This window comes from Phyllobates terribilis, unplaced genomic scaffold (assembly GCF_046119375.1).
Source record: "Phyllobates terribilis strain yellow unplaced genomic scaffold, ASM4611937v1 Scaffold_2__4_contigs__length_985480577, whole genome shotgun sequence".
NCBI lineage: Eukaryota > Metazoa > Chordata > Amphibia > Anura > Dendrobatidae > Phyllobates > Phyllobates terribilis.
This window is the reverse complement of record NW_027362762.1, coordinates 574240661-574256061: the sequence shown is the minus strand read 5'-3', so window position 1 is coordinate 574256061 and position 15401 is coordinate 574240661.

Genomic DNA, 15401 nt, shown 5'->3' with positions numbered 1-15401 from the left:
GCCGGCCGGCTTTTTTAAAGAGAGTGTCTTCTGAGCAGTTTGTCAGCTTTTGGACACCTTTGAAGGTGTTTTCTATGTGTTTCTCTGTGTTTTTGTTTGCCTACCATTGGTTTTAACGGTGTTTGACGGTGTTCTAAGGTGTTCGACGAACAGTTCAACGAACAGTTCCTCGAACATCCTGGTGTTCGACGAACTGAACCGAACCCAAACACTACGGGGGTGGCTCAAAACAAGTTTTCAGCCAATTTTCTGAATTTTTGAAAATTTCACTTTCTTGTGCAAATATCCGCTAAATGAGGCAATAATATGTGTGAGGGTACCCCAGGAGAGTTTCAAATGTGTGTGGGTAGAATATATATCCCACGGGGGTAAAATTGAAAAAAGGTTGAAAAAAATAATTATTTGGACTTAGTCATTTTTCCTGCATTTGTCAGACTTTCAGAGAGGGGAAATGTCAGTGAGCGTTCAGATTTCAGTTCCCGAGGGATTCGCCCATTGAGTCCTTGATATTTAGTCATTTTCAGCCAATTTTCTGAATTTTTGAAAATTTCACTTTTTTGTGAAAATGTCTGCTAAATGAGGCAATAACTAGTGTTGAGCGAACATGCTCGACACTGCTCGGTATTCGCCCGAGCATCACGCTACTCTGGATGTTCGGCGAGCACCGAGCATTTCTGGGATACTCGAGCGGGAGCTCGGGTCTCCGCCCTGCATGTTTGGCGCTCTTTACAGAGCCAATGAACATGCAGGAATTGCAGCCAGTCACTGTAATGCTGCAGCCATGTTGGTTGTGGGCATTACAGTGATTGGCTGGCCACAGAGCGTCACATCGAGTATTTAAAACCGGGCGCCGCCATCTTGGACACAGTCGCTCCGGATTAGACAGTGTAGGGACCGCGCTGCTGATTTAGGGAGAGATATAAACTGCAAAATAGTTAGTGTAGGGTCTGTAAAGACTGCCAGAACAAACAAACAGTCCTTTTCAGGACTAATATCCATCCCAGATACCAGGCAGGCAGGCTGTATAGGAGACACAGTGGTTATACCAGCAAACGCTGCATTACAGTCCTGTGTGCTCTTGCTGCTGAAATTGCTGGACATAGCACCAGGTGTCGGGGGCCAGGAAAAATCCTTTTTTTTTCATCTAAATCCTCCTTTTTTTTCCCTCCTTCACACTGTACAAATACCCGTCTTATTAACCTTTTGGTGTGTCCCCCCCACAAAAAAAAAGCATGTCTCTGAGTTTTCAGACACAAATATAACTGTTGAAAATAGTCTGGTGTAGGCTAGAGAAACAGAAGTGTTGTTTTACACTTCCACGGTTCAAACCTCTGTATTATCCATTTTGGGCCATTTGTATCTAAAAAAAAAAAAACAGTTTGAGTGTGTCGCTCACTGTTCAGCCTCAAATATCTCTATTTAAAAAAGTGTGGTATACCCCAGTAAACAATAACTGTGGTTTTGCCATCCCACGGTAAAAAATCTCTAATATTCAGATTTTGGTAGTTTTTTCCGTAAAGAAAAACAGTAGTGTCTCCTGACTGTTGTGACACAAAAATATATCTGTTGAAAATAGTCTTGTGTAGGCCCGACATCCCAGTGTGGTTTCGCAGTTCCACGGGTCAAATCGCTGTACTATCCAGTTTTGGGCCTTTGGTATCTCAAAAAAAGCAGTTTGAGTGTGTCGCTCACTGTTCAGCCGCAAATATCTCTATTTAAAAAAGTGTGGTATACCCCAGTAAACAATAACTGTGGTTTTGCCATCCCACGGTAAAAAATCTCTATTACTCAGCTTTTGGTAGTTTTTTCCGTAAAGAAAAACAGTAGTGTCTACTGACTGTTGTGACACAAAAATATATCTGTTGAAAATAGTCTTCTGTAGGCCCGACATCCCAGTGTGATTTCACAGTTCCACGGGTCAAATCGCTGTACTATCCAGTTTTGGGCCTTTCGTATCTAAAAAAAAAGCAGTTTGAGTGTGTCGCTCACTGTTCAGCCACAAATATCTCTATTTAAAAAAGTGTGGTATACCCCAGTAAACAATAACTGTGGTTTTGCCATCCCACGGTAAAAAATCTCTATTATTCAGCTTTTGGTAGTTTTTTCCGTAAAGAAAAACAGTAGTGTCTCCTGACTGTTGTGACACAAAAATATATCTGTTGAAAATAGTCTTGTGTAGGCCCGACATCCCAGTGTGGTTTCGCAGTTCCACGGGTCAAATCGCTGTACTATTCAGTTTTGGGCCTTTGGTATCTAAAAAAAAGCAGTTTGAGTGTGTCGCTCACTGTTCAGCCGCAAATATCTCTATTTAAAAAAGTGTGGTATACCCCAGTAAACAATAACTGTGGTTTTCCTCTTCCTCGGTTCTAATCTACTCTTTATTACCCTTTTTCCATTGATAGTGTAAGTGTAAGCTATTTTACTTCATTTACAATGGGCAAGGCGCGTGGCAAGGGACGTGGAAGTGGACGTTCTGGTGATGGTTCGTTCAGAAGACGGGGCCGTGGCCAAGGTGAAAATGTGCCACAACCAACAGCCACATCTTCTCGCTCCCACTTCTTGACCGAGTTACTAGGGAAGCACAGAACAACACCTGTATTGAGAACTGATCAGTGTGAACAGGTTATTAATTGGATGGCAGATAATACTACCAGTTACCTGGGCACCACCACCTCCGGGTCTGTCTTCCACACGGTCAACTCTTAGTAGCCGTGAGTCTCGACCGCATACTCCTCCTCACCCTGATGCTCCTTCCTCCCACCATGCCGAGTGTCGTCAGACAGCAAGTGATCCCACACTTGGACACTCTGAAGAGCTGTTCACTGGTCCATTTCCATATTTGGGCCCCTCGCCTGATACGCTTGAAGTAGTGGAAGAGGAGATCCCATGTTGCGATGCCCAAATATTTGAACAGCCACGGCCACAGGAAGTCGACGTTGGCAATCTGTCACAAGAGGTGGACGATGACGAGACACAATTGCCAGGAAGTGAGGTGGAGGATCGTGGTGCGCAAGTGGAAGAGGAGGAGGTGGTGGATGATCTAGTAACTGACCCAACGTGGAAGGAGGACATGCAGAGTGAGGCCAGCAGCACACAGGGGGAGGGAGGCAGAGTACTCCAACAGGCAGGAAGAAGTAGTGTGGTGGCCGCAGACAGAAGGCAGGCAACCATTCCCCGTAACACCAACATGAGGGACGTTGCCAGTACAAGCGGTAGGTCTTCCAGAGTCTGAAATTTTTTTAAAGACTCTGCTGATAACCCCAAAAAGGCCATATGTTCCACCTGCCCTGCCAGCATCAGCAGGGGTGACAAAGTTACCAGCCTGACCACCACCAGCATGATCAGGCACATGGCAGCAAAGCACCCGACTTTGTAGGGCGAAACCCAGGGTCCACGACCAGTGTCAGCGGGTGTCACCACTGCTTCTTCCACTGTTGTGCATGCAATAGAACCCCCTGTTGTGTGTGCAAGGCAATCCCCTGTCCATACTGCATGTAAAGATGGCCCCTCCTCTCAGTCTTCACTTGTTATGGCAGTTTCTCAAGAAACAGCATCAACGTCCACGTCCACATCCCACCGCAGCGTTCAATTGTTCATATCCCAGACCTTTGAATGAAAGCGGAAATTCGCAGCTAACGCCCCACAGGCCACAGTCCTAAATTCGCACATTTCACGACTGCTTGCATTGGAAATGCTGCCTTTTAGGCTGGTGGAGACGTAATCCTTCCGCAATCTTATGGCGGTGGCCATCCCTCGGTACTCCGTCCCCAGCCGACACTATTTTGCCCGGTGTGCCATCCCCGCACTACACAAGCACGTGTCCCAAAGCATCTGCCGTGCCCTCAACAATGCAGTTACTGGGAGAGTCCACCTGACAACGGACACGTGGACAAGTGCTTGTGGCCAGGGACGGTACATCTCTCTGACGGCACACTGGGTAAACATAGTGGAAGCTGGGACCCAGTCGGACCTTGGGACGGAACACATCCTCCCCACACCGACGATTGCGGGCCCTATGTCAGTTAGAGTTGCCCCCACAGTGTACAGCTCCTGCGCATCCTCCTCCTACTCCTCATGTTCAGCCTCCATCTCAGATATCACCACATCAGTTACAAGCTGGAAGCATTGCAGTACTGCCTCCGCTAAGCGGCAACAGGCTGTGCTGAAACTCATAAGCTTAGGTGATAAACCTCACACTGCTTGTGAGTTGTGGACAGCTGTGAAAGAGCAGGCAGATCTGTGGCTGAGACCGCTGAAACTACATCCCGGCATGGTCGTGTGTGATAATGGCCGTAACCTGGTGGCGGCTCTGAGGCGAGGTGAGATCACACACATACCATGCCTGGCTCATGTGCTTAACCTCGTGGTTCAGCGGTTTCTTAAATCGTACCGCGAGTTGCCAGATCTGCTCGTGAAAGTACGCCGCCTGTCAGCTCATTTTCGCAAGTCGGCTACAGCTTCCGCTGCCCTTGCTGTGTTGCAGCAGCGTTTGCAGCTTCTGGCACACTGACTGGTGTGTGATGTCCCCACACGTTGGAACTCTACCCTCCACATGTTGCAAAGGATTTGTGAGCAGAAGAGAGCAGTTGTGGAGTTCCAGCTGCAACAAGGCCATCGATATTCAGGTCAGACTCCACACATAAGACCTCAGGAGTGGACCTGGATGTCTGACATATGTACCATCCTGACAAACTTTGAGGAGTCCACCAAGATGGTGAGTGGCGATGACGCCATCATTAGTGTCAGCATCCCACTTGTCTGTCTTTTGCAACGCTCTCTGCAGAGAATTAAAGAGGAGGCATTGCAGCCAGAGTATGATGAGATGGATCAAGAAGCCATAGCGGGCGATTACACACAGCCCAGCCTCATCTCATCCCAGTATGCATTGGGGGACAATGAGGGAGAGGAGGAGGAGTAGGAAGAACAGGAGCAGCTATCATGCGTTGTAGACGGTAGTACCTGTACAAGTGTCATACCGTTGGTTCAGCGTGGGTGGCCTGAGGACAGGGGGGAGGAGGAAGAGGAGGAGAAGGAGGAGAGCATGGTCAGTCGTCATCTTGGTGAGGACACGGAAATCTTGCCCGTTACCAGTCTTGCACGCATGGCTGACTATGTTACGCTGCCTTAACCGTGACCCTTGCTTTGTCAAAATGTTGGTTGACAGTCATTACTGGTTGATGACACTTGTAGACCCCCACTACAAGGAGAACTTTCACTCTCTTATTCCTGAGGTGGAGAGGTCTACAAAAATGGGGCAGTACCAGAAGGTCCTTGCAGCAGAACTCTTAAAAAAATTCCCATCTGAACACGCTAGCGGCAGAGGTCACAGTTCGTTGCCCAACCAAGGCGTACAGGCGAGAGAGATGCAACTCCAATCCAGCAGAGACAGGGGAACACTGTCAATGTTCTGGGACAGTTTTCTGACACCCATCCAGCTTACAGGCCCTGAGGCGCGGGGTACTCTCACAAGGAGTGGAAAGTTTCAAAAGATGTTGAGGGAGTACCTTGTCGACCGTACCAGCATCCCTCTGTGCCTTTTATTTATTGGGTATCCAAGCTGGACACTTGGAATGAACTCGCTCTGTACGCCTTGGAGGTCCTGGCCTGCCCTGCCGCTAGCGTGTTATCGGAGGATGTTTTTAGTGTCGCTGGGGGAATTATAACTGATAAGCGCACTCACCTGGGACACCCACTCCCCAATAATGGGACTTATGTTTGTAATATGCTGTACTGCATGGCTCTTGTAGGGGGCATTGCAAGTTGCTCCGTCCTAATTTTTGGCAGCTTTTGCTTGCAAGGCATAAGCAAATACTATGGGACACCCACTCCCCAATAATGGGACTTATGTTTGTAATATGCTGTACTGCATGGCTCTTGTAAGGGGCATTGCAAGTTGCTCTGTCCTAATTTTTGGCAGCTTTTGCTTGCAAGGCATAACCAAATATTATGGGAGACCCACTCCCCAATAATGGGACTTATGTTAGTAATATGCTGTACTGCATGGCTCTTGTAAGGGGCATTGCAAGTTGCTCCGTCCTAATTTTTGGCAGCTTTTGCTTGCAAGGCATAAGCAAATACTATGGGAGACCCACTCCCCAATAATGGGACTTATGTTTGTAATATGCTGTACTGCATGTGATGCGCCCCCTGGGCCGTGTGTACACGTGTGTGGGATACCCGGTGCCGGGTCTCTGGGGTCTGTAGTCTCTGGGGCGGTGACCCGGTTCCGTGACTCAGGCTGGTCAAACTAGTGGCAGTCTTTCTTAGGTTTTGAGGTTAATTGTCCGACTGCGCCACCCGTGGATTGCGGTCAGGGAGTACCACCGCTGCGAGGCAGACTGCTGAGGCTGGTGTTGTGTGCGCAGCAGAGAATGGGATAACTCCCCACGGGAGGAGTATAGCCTCAGGGCAGTGAGTGTGGATGATGGGGGTGATGGTGCACGAGCGCAGCAGGAATGACTCAGAGTCTTTGCAGTGCAGTTCAGGGTCTTTACTGATGATTATAAGGTAGACCCTCCCAGGAGTACTGGATAGCATATGAGGCCTGGTCAGTCTGTGAGCAAGCAGGACTTCCCCTGGCCAGGTGGAGTTTTAGGCCTCCCCGTCTGTCTGCATTCTTCCTGGCTACCTTGCTGTAAGTGGGTAGAAGTAGCCCACGTCCCTGAGTGTACCGTGTAGTGCTCACCCGTATGGCTGGTGACTTGGGGCCTTCTGTTAGCCTCCGCTCCACGACGGCGGTGCTGGTCCCTTGCTTGTGACTGAGCCTCCGGGCTTCTATGGCCAGAGGACCTGAAATCCCCTGCCGGCTGGTTTCTTCTGCTGGATATATAAGTCCTCACAGCCTCGGACTCCTGTCTCCGGTTCCTATTGTCTTCTGCCAGGCCGAGCTCTGCTCAGCTTCCAGCCCCTGGTCTTTAGCTCCTAGCTCCTACAGAGCTCCTTGCTGTTACTTTCCCTTGCTCTCACTCTGACTCTGACTGTTCTCTATTCTCTGACTCACTCAACCCCGCTCCAGATCCAGTTTATAAGGGCAGAATTCTCCCCTCCTTGGTCTGGGGCAGGAGGATGTTGCATGTTTAAGGGATCCTGACCAGGAAACCTCCCACTTGCTCTCCGACGTAATATCTCTATTACTGTTGTGACCAGACCCCTGGGGTGCAACACATGGCTCTTGTAAGGGGCATTGCAGTTCCTCATATTTTTTGGAAAGCCTTCCATTCATTGCTTAGGCCAACAGTGCACAGGAGACCCAGTTGCTATAAATGGAAAAAAAGGTTTAGTTAACGCGCTCTGACCTCCATGTCATTTCCAAGGGGCATTGAAGTGCCTCAAAATTTTTGGTAGGCATTGCACTCACTGTATGCCCTATAACTGTGTAGCCGAACCGCTCCATTTGTTACAGAAATATATCCTACAAGACATATCTCGTTGACTGGCCTGATATTGATGAAAGAGCAGGAGGAACAGTGACCATTCTCCTTTGCCACTACCTCATCCATCATTTATCACCTGAAGCTTTGTTTTAATGGGAGTCATAGAACTTGGATAGTAGCAGGAAAACATCCAGCAATCCTCGGAGGAGGTAGGATATGCGCCAAAACGCTGACCACCTCAGTCCTAGCCACTACAACATACATGTGCTTGCATTACAACAAAACAAAGCAGATGCTAACTTCTATCATCCTCATCATGCTCCTCACCTTGGCACTCTCAACTCCCCTGATGGAGAAGCCAGGGCCCACCGGAGGAGTCTGATAGTCCGGTGGGCTCGGCCAATGCTGCCCTAAAGCAGGCCAGGCTAAGAAAAGTGTGGGAAAGGTTACCGGGACAAATAGGGGTGGCTGGGGACTGAGTATGGACACCCGGCTACCCCCTGGAGGCTGGGGAGCAAGCAGGGACACCCGGCCACCAGGCGGCTGGGGACTGAGTATGGATCCAGGTCACCGACACAGCCATGGCGTGGTGGCCAGATTCCACCTCCACATGCCTAAAAGGCCCAATTTAAAGTGCAAGCAAGCAAGCAGTATGGTATTGCAGCCTGGGGGTGGGTGGGTGGCAGGCTGCATACTTGCGCTTGCATTGCAAGGAATGGGAGAGGTACAATTGAACACTGCCCTGGGACAAGGACTTGAATGCGGATAGTTGCATGTCTGCAATGACAGGTGCAAGGTGGGAGCCATCTTCGCATGTACCATGAACAGGGGTTTGGCATGCACACACTACAGCGGAATAGGCTCTCCTTCCCACTAAATGCACTGGGGAGGGCACAGGTAATGTTTTGGTATACGCACTTAATCTTATGTATAAGGCACACCAGGACAAATAGGGGCGGCTGGGGACTGAGTATGGATACCTCGCTGCCGAAGCAGCCATGAGGTAGTGGCCAGCTTCGGCCTCCTCCAAACTAAAAGGCCCCATTTCAAGTGCAAGCTAGCAGTATGGAATTGCAGTCTGGGGGTGGGTGGGTGGCAGGCTGCACACTTACACTTGCATTAAAAGAAAACATAGCAGATGCTAACTTCTGTCATCATCATCATGCTCCTCACCTTGGCACTCTCATCTCCACCGATGGAGAAGTCAGTGCCCACAGGAGGAGTTTGGTTCTCTGGTGGGCTTGTCCAATGCTGCCTAAAGCAGGCCGGGCTAAGAAAAGTGTGTGGGGGGATGTTCCAAGGAGAAATAGGGGCAGCTGGGGACTGTTTATGGACACCCGGCTACCCCCAGGCGGCTGGGGACCGTGTGTGGACACCCGGCCACGGGGCGGCTGGGGACCGAGTATGGACACCCGGCCGCCGGGCAGCTGGGGACTGAGTATGGATTCCAGGCCGCCAACACAGCCATGACGTGGTGGCCAGAATCCGCCTCCACATGCCTAAAAGGCCCAATTTCAAGTTCAAGCAAGCAAGCAGTATGGTACTGCAGCCTGAGGGTGAGTGGGTGGCAGGCTGCATACTTGCGCTTGTGTTGCAAGGAATGGGGGAGGTACAATTGAACACTGCCCTGGGACTAGAACTTGCATGGGGATAGTTGCAAGTCTGCATCTTCTGATGCGGCAAGGATCACTTATGATGGGCACACTTTTAGACAGTGACCTGGGAGTCAGAGATGATTCCAGGGGTCTTCCCCATGCTGTTCCCATGTCTTTTCAGCTTTTTATGCATGTGTCACACAGCACATGGCCAGATAAGGTTATAAAATGTTAAAATGACATTTCCCGGTGAATGCATTTGTCATAGTTGAAAGCAATACAAAAGTGCAAAAACGCATAAAAAATGCTACTTGTGAACATAGCCGAAGGTGTGGAGGAGTATTTTTGTTTTTGGTGATTTATTTTAACTTATACACAAGTATTTTCCCTGGAAAGGAACTTCCTTAACATATTTCACAGGAAAAAAGTTTCACTTTCGTTTTTGAACGTTTTATTGTGAGCTCGTAAAAGTGGCTTAATACCTCTGACCACGTTAATGACAGCAGTGACCTGGGGGTCAGAAATGCTTCCTGGGTCGATCCTCATGCTGTCCCCGTGTCATTTGAGCACTGTCACTATCGTTTTGGGCACTTGTTAGGCTTTTAAAAGACTGCCGGGGGTGCCACCGTAAAAATGCTCGAGTCTCCCATAGACTAACATTGGGCTCGTTGCTCGGGTCGAGCACCCGAGTATCACGGCGAGCTCGGCCCGAGCTTCGAGCACCCGAGCATTTTAGTGCTCGCTGAGCACTAATATTATTGCCTCATTTAGCGGATATTTTCACAAAAAAGTGAAATTTTCAAAAAGTCTGAAAATTGGCAGAAAATGACTAAATATCAAGGACTCAACGGGCGAATTGCTCTGGAACTGAAATTGGAACGCTCACTGACAATTCCCCTCTCTGAAAGTCTGACAAACGGCGGAAAAATGACTAAGTCCAAAAAAAATTTTTTTTCATCTTTTTTTTCAATTTTGCCCCCGTGGGATATATATTCTACCCACACACATTTGGAACTCTCCTGGGGTACCCTCACACATATTATTCCCTCATTTAGTGGATATTTTCGAACTGAAATCGGAACTCTCACTGACATTTCCCCTCTCTGAAAGTCTGACAAACACGGAAAAATGACTAAGTCCCAAACAAATATTTTCAACTTTTTTTCAATTTTACCTCCGTGGGATAAGTATTCTTGGAATTCTCCTGGGGTACCCTCACACATATTCTTCTCTCATTTAGCGGATATTTTCACAAAAAAGTGATGTTTTCAAAAATTCCGAAAATTGGCTGAAAACTACTAAATATCAAGGACTCACCGAGCGAATCACTCTGGAGCTGAAATCGGAGCGCTCACTGACATTTCCCCTCTCTGAAAGTCTGACAAACACGGAAAAATGACTAAGTCCCAAACAAATATTTTTCAACTTTTTCCAATTTTACCCCCCGTGCGATATATATTCTACCCACACACATTTGGAATTTGCCTGGGTTACCCTCACACATATTATTATAGGCGAATTGCTCTGGAACTGAAATAGGAACGCTCACTGACATTTCCCTTCTCTGAAAGTCTCACAAATGGCGGAAAAATGATTAAGTTGAAAAAAATGTTTATTTCAACTTTTTTTTAATTTTACTTCCTTGGGATATATATTCTACCCACACACATTTGGAACTTGCCTGGGGTACACTCACACATATTATTCTCTCATTTAGTGGATATTTTCACAAAAAAGTGAAATTTTCAAAAATTCAGAAAATTGGCTATAAACGACTAAATATCAAGTACTCACTGGGCGAATTGCTCTGGAACTGAAATAGGTTCTCTCACGGACGATTCCCATCTCTGAAAGTCTGACAAACGCCGGAAAAATGAATAAGTCCCAAAAAATGTTTTTATTAAACTTTTTTCAATCTTACCCCCCGTGCGATATATATTCTACCCACACACATTTGGAATTCTCCTGGGGTACCCTCACACATATTATTCTCTCATTTAGTGGATATTTTCACAAAAAACTGAAATTTTCAAAGATTCAGAAAATTGGCTGAAAACGTCTAAACATAAAGGACTCAATGGGCGAATCGCTCTGGAAATGAAATCGAAGCGCTCACTGACATTTCCTCTGTCTGAAAGTCTGACAAACGCTGTAAAAATGACTAAGTCCCCAAAAAATTTTTTTCATCTTTTTTTTCAATTTTACCCCCGTGGGATATATATTCTACCCACACACATTGGGAACTCTCCTGGGGTACCTTCACACATATTATTGCCTCATTTAGCGGATATTTTCACAAAAAACTGAAATTTTCACAGATTCAGAAAATTGGATGAAAACGACTAAATATCAAGGAGTCATCGGCCGAATAGCTCTCGAACTGAAATCAGAACTCTCACTGATATTTCCCCTCTCTAAAAGTCTGACAAACGCCAGAAAAATGACTAAGTCCAAAAAAATTTATTTCAACTTTTTTTCAACTTTACCCCCGTGCGATTAATATTCTACCAACACACATTTGGAACACTCCTGGGGTACCCTCACACATATTATTGCCTCATTTACCGGATATTTTCACAAAAAAGTAAAATTTTCAAAAATTCAGAAAATTAGCTGAAAAAGACTAAATATCGAGGACTCAATGGGCGAATCGCTCTGGAACTGAAATCGGAAGGCACACTGACATTTCCCCTCTCTGAAAGTCTGACAAACGCCGCAAAAATGCCTAAATCCCACCCCAAATATTTTCAACTTTTTTTCAATTTTACCTCCGTGGGATAAGTATTCTACCCACTCACATTTGGAACTCTCCTGGGGTACCCTCACACATATTATTCCCTCATTTAGTGGATATTTTCACAAAAAAAGTGAAATTTTCAAAATTTCTGAAAATTGGCTTAAAATGACTAAATATCAAGGACTCATCGAGCAAATCGCTCTAGAACTGAAATCGGAACAGTCACTGACATTTCCCCTCTCTGAAAGTCAGACAAACGCCGGAAAAACGACCAAATAAAAAAAAAAAATTTTTTTAATTTTTTTTTCAATTTTACCCCCGTGGGAAATATATTCTACCCACACACATTTGAAACTCTCCTGGGGTACCTTCACACATATTATTCCCTAATTTAGCAGATATTTTCACAAAAAAGTGATGTTTTCAAAAATTCAGAAAATTGGCTGAAAACGACTAAATATCAAGGACTCAATGGGCGAATCGCTCTGGAACTGAAATCGGAATGCTCACTGACATTTCCCCTCTGTGAAAGTCTGACAAACGCCGGAAAAATGACTAGATCCTGCCCCCAAATATTTTCAACTTTTTTTCAATTTTAACTCCGTGGGATAAGTATTCTACCCACACACATTTGGATCTCTCCTGAGGTACCCTCACACATATTATTCCCTCATTTAGCGGATATTTTCACAAAAAAGTGAAATTTTCAAAAATTCAGAAAATTGGCTGAAAACGACTAAATATCAAGGACTCATCGGGTGAATCACTCTGGAACTGAAATCGGAGCGCTCACTGACATTTCCACTCTCTAAAAGTCTGACAAACGCCGGAAAAATGACTAAGTACCCCCAAAAAAATTTTTCAACTTTTTTTTCAATTTTACTCCCGTGGGATATATATTATACCCACACACATTTGGAACTCTCCTGAAGTACGCTCTGTTAGGGGGACGGTTGCAAACACTTTATTAAATAGGAATGCAACCGACCCCGGGGTCCGCGATGCAGCCTGGAGGACTGCTACCGAACTCTTCCCGGGTGAGAAGGGAGACAACCAATTAAAGATAACCCTTCCATGTTAACTTCACACTGGACAGGGTATAGAAATACGCTCTATCTCCGTTGACTTCACGGAGGGAGAGCGACCGGCGTCGCACCTAAAAAAAACCTTAGCCCTTCATGTTAAAGCACATGGAAGGGTAAGACGGTTCGCACAATCTCCAAGAACCACAGGGAGACGTGCGACCATGGGAACAGCAGTAGCCCTGTCTTTGATACAGGCGCTACGCTATGGGGATTGGCGCTAAAGCGGTTCACACTATTCTCCAAGAACCGCAAGGAGACGTGTGACCGGACTAGGAGCAGTAGCCCTGTCTTCGGTACTGGGGCTATGCTATAGGAGATCGCGCTAGCGTGCGGGTGATTCCCGGCGGGTATTCGAGCACTCAGCCGGCTTGATACCGGACTGAGCAAACCCGATCTATTTAATTCACCAGCGGCTCGGGGCATAAGGGCGAACCCCCTGGTTAGAGCCAGTCAGCGAAGCGAAGCTACCTGCCTCTATGAAGCTAACCTGCCTCTATGGAGCTAACCTGCCTAGCAGAAACTATGGCTCTTTGAGCCCGGAGTCAGCGTGCACACCACAAACAGCTAGCTCAAATGATCTGAGCGCACCGCCATGTTTGTGGGCGGGCCTTTTAAAGATTAAGCCCTGCCCCACGGTCGCACCATTGGTGACGACATCCGTGACCAATCAGGCGGTGCCAGGTCACCGGGTCAGGTGGGTGCTAAACCACCAATCATGATCCGCCAGGTCACAGACATGCTCAGTGCGATGCATTTTAGACTTAGGCTGCAGAGGCCTAGTCTCTCTCCGCAACCTGTGCTTCATGTTGCTAGGCACAAATACATGAGATACCACTTGTACCTCTCATGCATTGGCTAGGCGTTGGGACCGACGGCGATGCTATGCAGCATTAGCCCCGGCTGAATCAGAATTGGAGACCACAGAATCCACCGATGACTCTGAACCCATTTCTGATCCAGCAAGCACCTGGCGCCTAACATTATCCCCCCTTCTAACCTCCCCCTCCACTTGACGCTCATATTCCTCAATGAGCAGGGGGGCATGAATGTGGTCGACAGACTCCCAGGAGCGATCCTCAGATCCATGACCTCTCCAGTGTACGAGGTAAAAAATTTTCCCCCGAACCATCTTAGACCCCACAATCGCCTGTACCTCAAAATCATCACCCCTGGTGTCTGGAGCAGATTGGGGTTCCGATAATTTGGTCAGACGAACCGACTTGAGAAGCGACACATGAAAGGTGTCGTGAATCCTGATGTGTCGAGGTAATTGTAATCGGTACACTACGGGGTATTTTTGGGCCAGGATTCTGAAAGGACCAATAAAACGGGGAGCAAACTTAGCCGATTCCCCGCGTACCCTGATGTTGCGAGCCGCGAGCCACACTCTGTCGCCCGGGGAGAATACGGGGGCTGGACGACGATGAGCGTCAGCTGACTCTCTCATCCGATTCTAGGAAGCCAAAATAGCCTCCTGGGTATGATCCCAAACCTCCCACGCCTCCTGAGCCCAATCTCTGACCCCAGGTTCCATAGAGGAAACTGGCATAGGAACCGGGACTGCGGATGTTGGCCATTATTTAGGAGAAACGGAGTCTGACCAGTGGAATCCGCCACAGCATTGTTTAAGGCAAACTCTGCCCAGGGAATAAATATCGACCAGTCTTTCTGGTTGGCCGAAACCAAAAGGGACAAGTATGTCACCACCGTCTGGTTATTGTGTTCCACCAGACCATTGGTCTCTGGGTGATAAGCAGTGGAAAGATTTAGTTCAATGTCGAGCAAATTACACAATTCTCTCCAAAACTGGGAGGAAAACTGTGGTCCCCGATCACAGACAATTCTATCATGCATCCCGTGGAGACGGAAAACGTGACGAATGAACAACGATGCCAGAACCCGGGAGGAAGGGACCCTAGGCAGAGGGACCAGGTGAACCATCTTAGAGAAAGGGTCAGACACCACCCATATAGTCGTGTTTCCCCGGGACTTAGGCAATTCCACAATAAAATCCATCCCAACCAGCTCCCAAGGTCTATGCGCCACGGGTAACGCATGAAGAAGACCAGCCGGCTTCTGACGGGATGGTTTATTTCTTGCACAGGAGATACATGCTTGGACATACTCCTTAACGTCCTGGGATAACCGAGGACACCAATATGAGCGCTGGAGAAGCTCTGTGGTATGCTTGACGCCAAAATGTCCTCCGATCTTAGAGGCATGTGCCCAGGACAGTACCTCGTTCTGTAAATTTGGTGGAACAAACGTCCTCCCGGGAGGAACCTGGTTTAGAGACACTGGAGCCAGCCTCCGCATACACTCTGGCGGAACAATGAACCTTGGCTCGTCCTCATCCTCAGCCATATCCATGGACCGGGACGAAGCGTCCGCCCAAGGGTTCTTCTCTCCTTTTAAGAAGTGAATGGAGAAATTGAACCGAGAAAAGAAAAGAGACCACCTGGCCTGCCTCGGGTTAAGATGCTGTGCCGTCTGTAGGTATAACAGATTTTTGTGATCGGAATATACCACGAACGGATGCTTAGCTCCCTCCAAGAGGTACCTCCATTCTGAAAAAGCCATTTTAATGGCCAGTAATTCTTTGTCACCAATA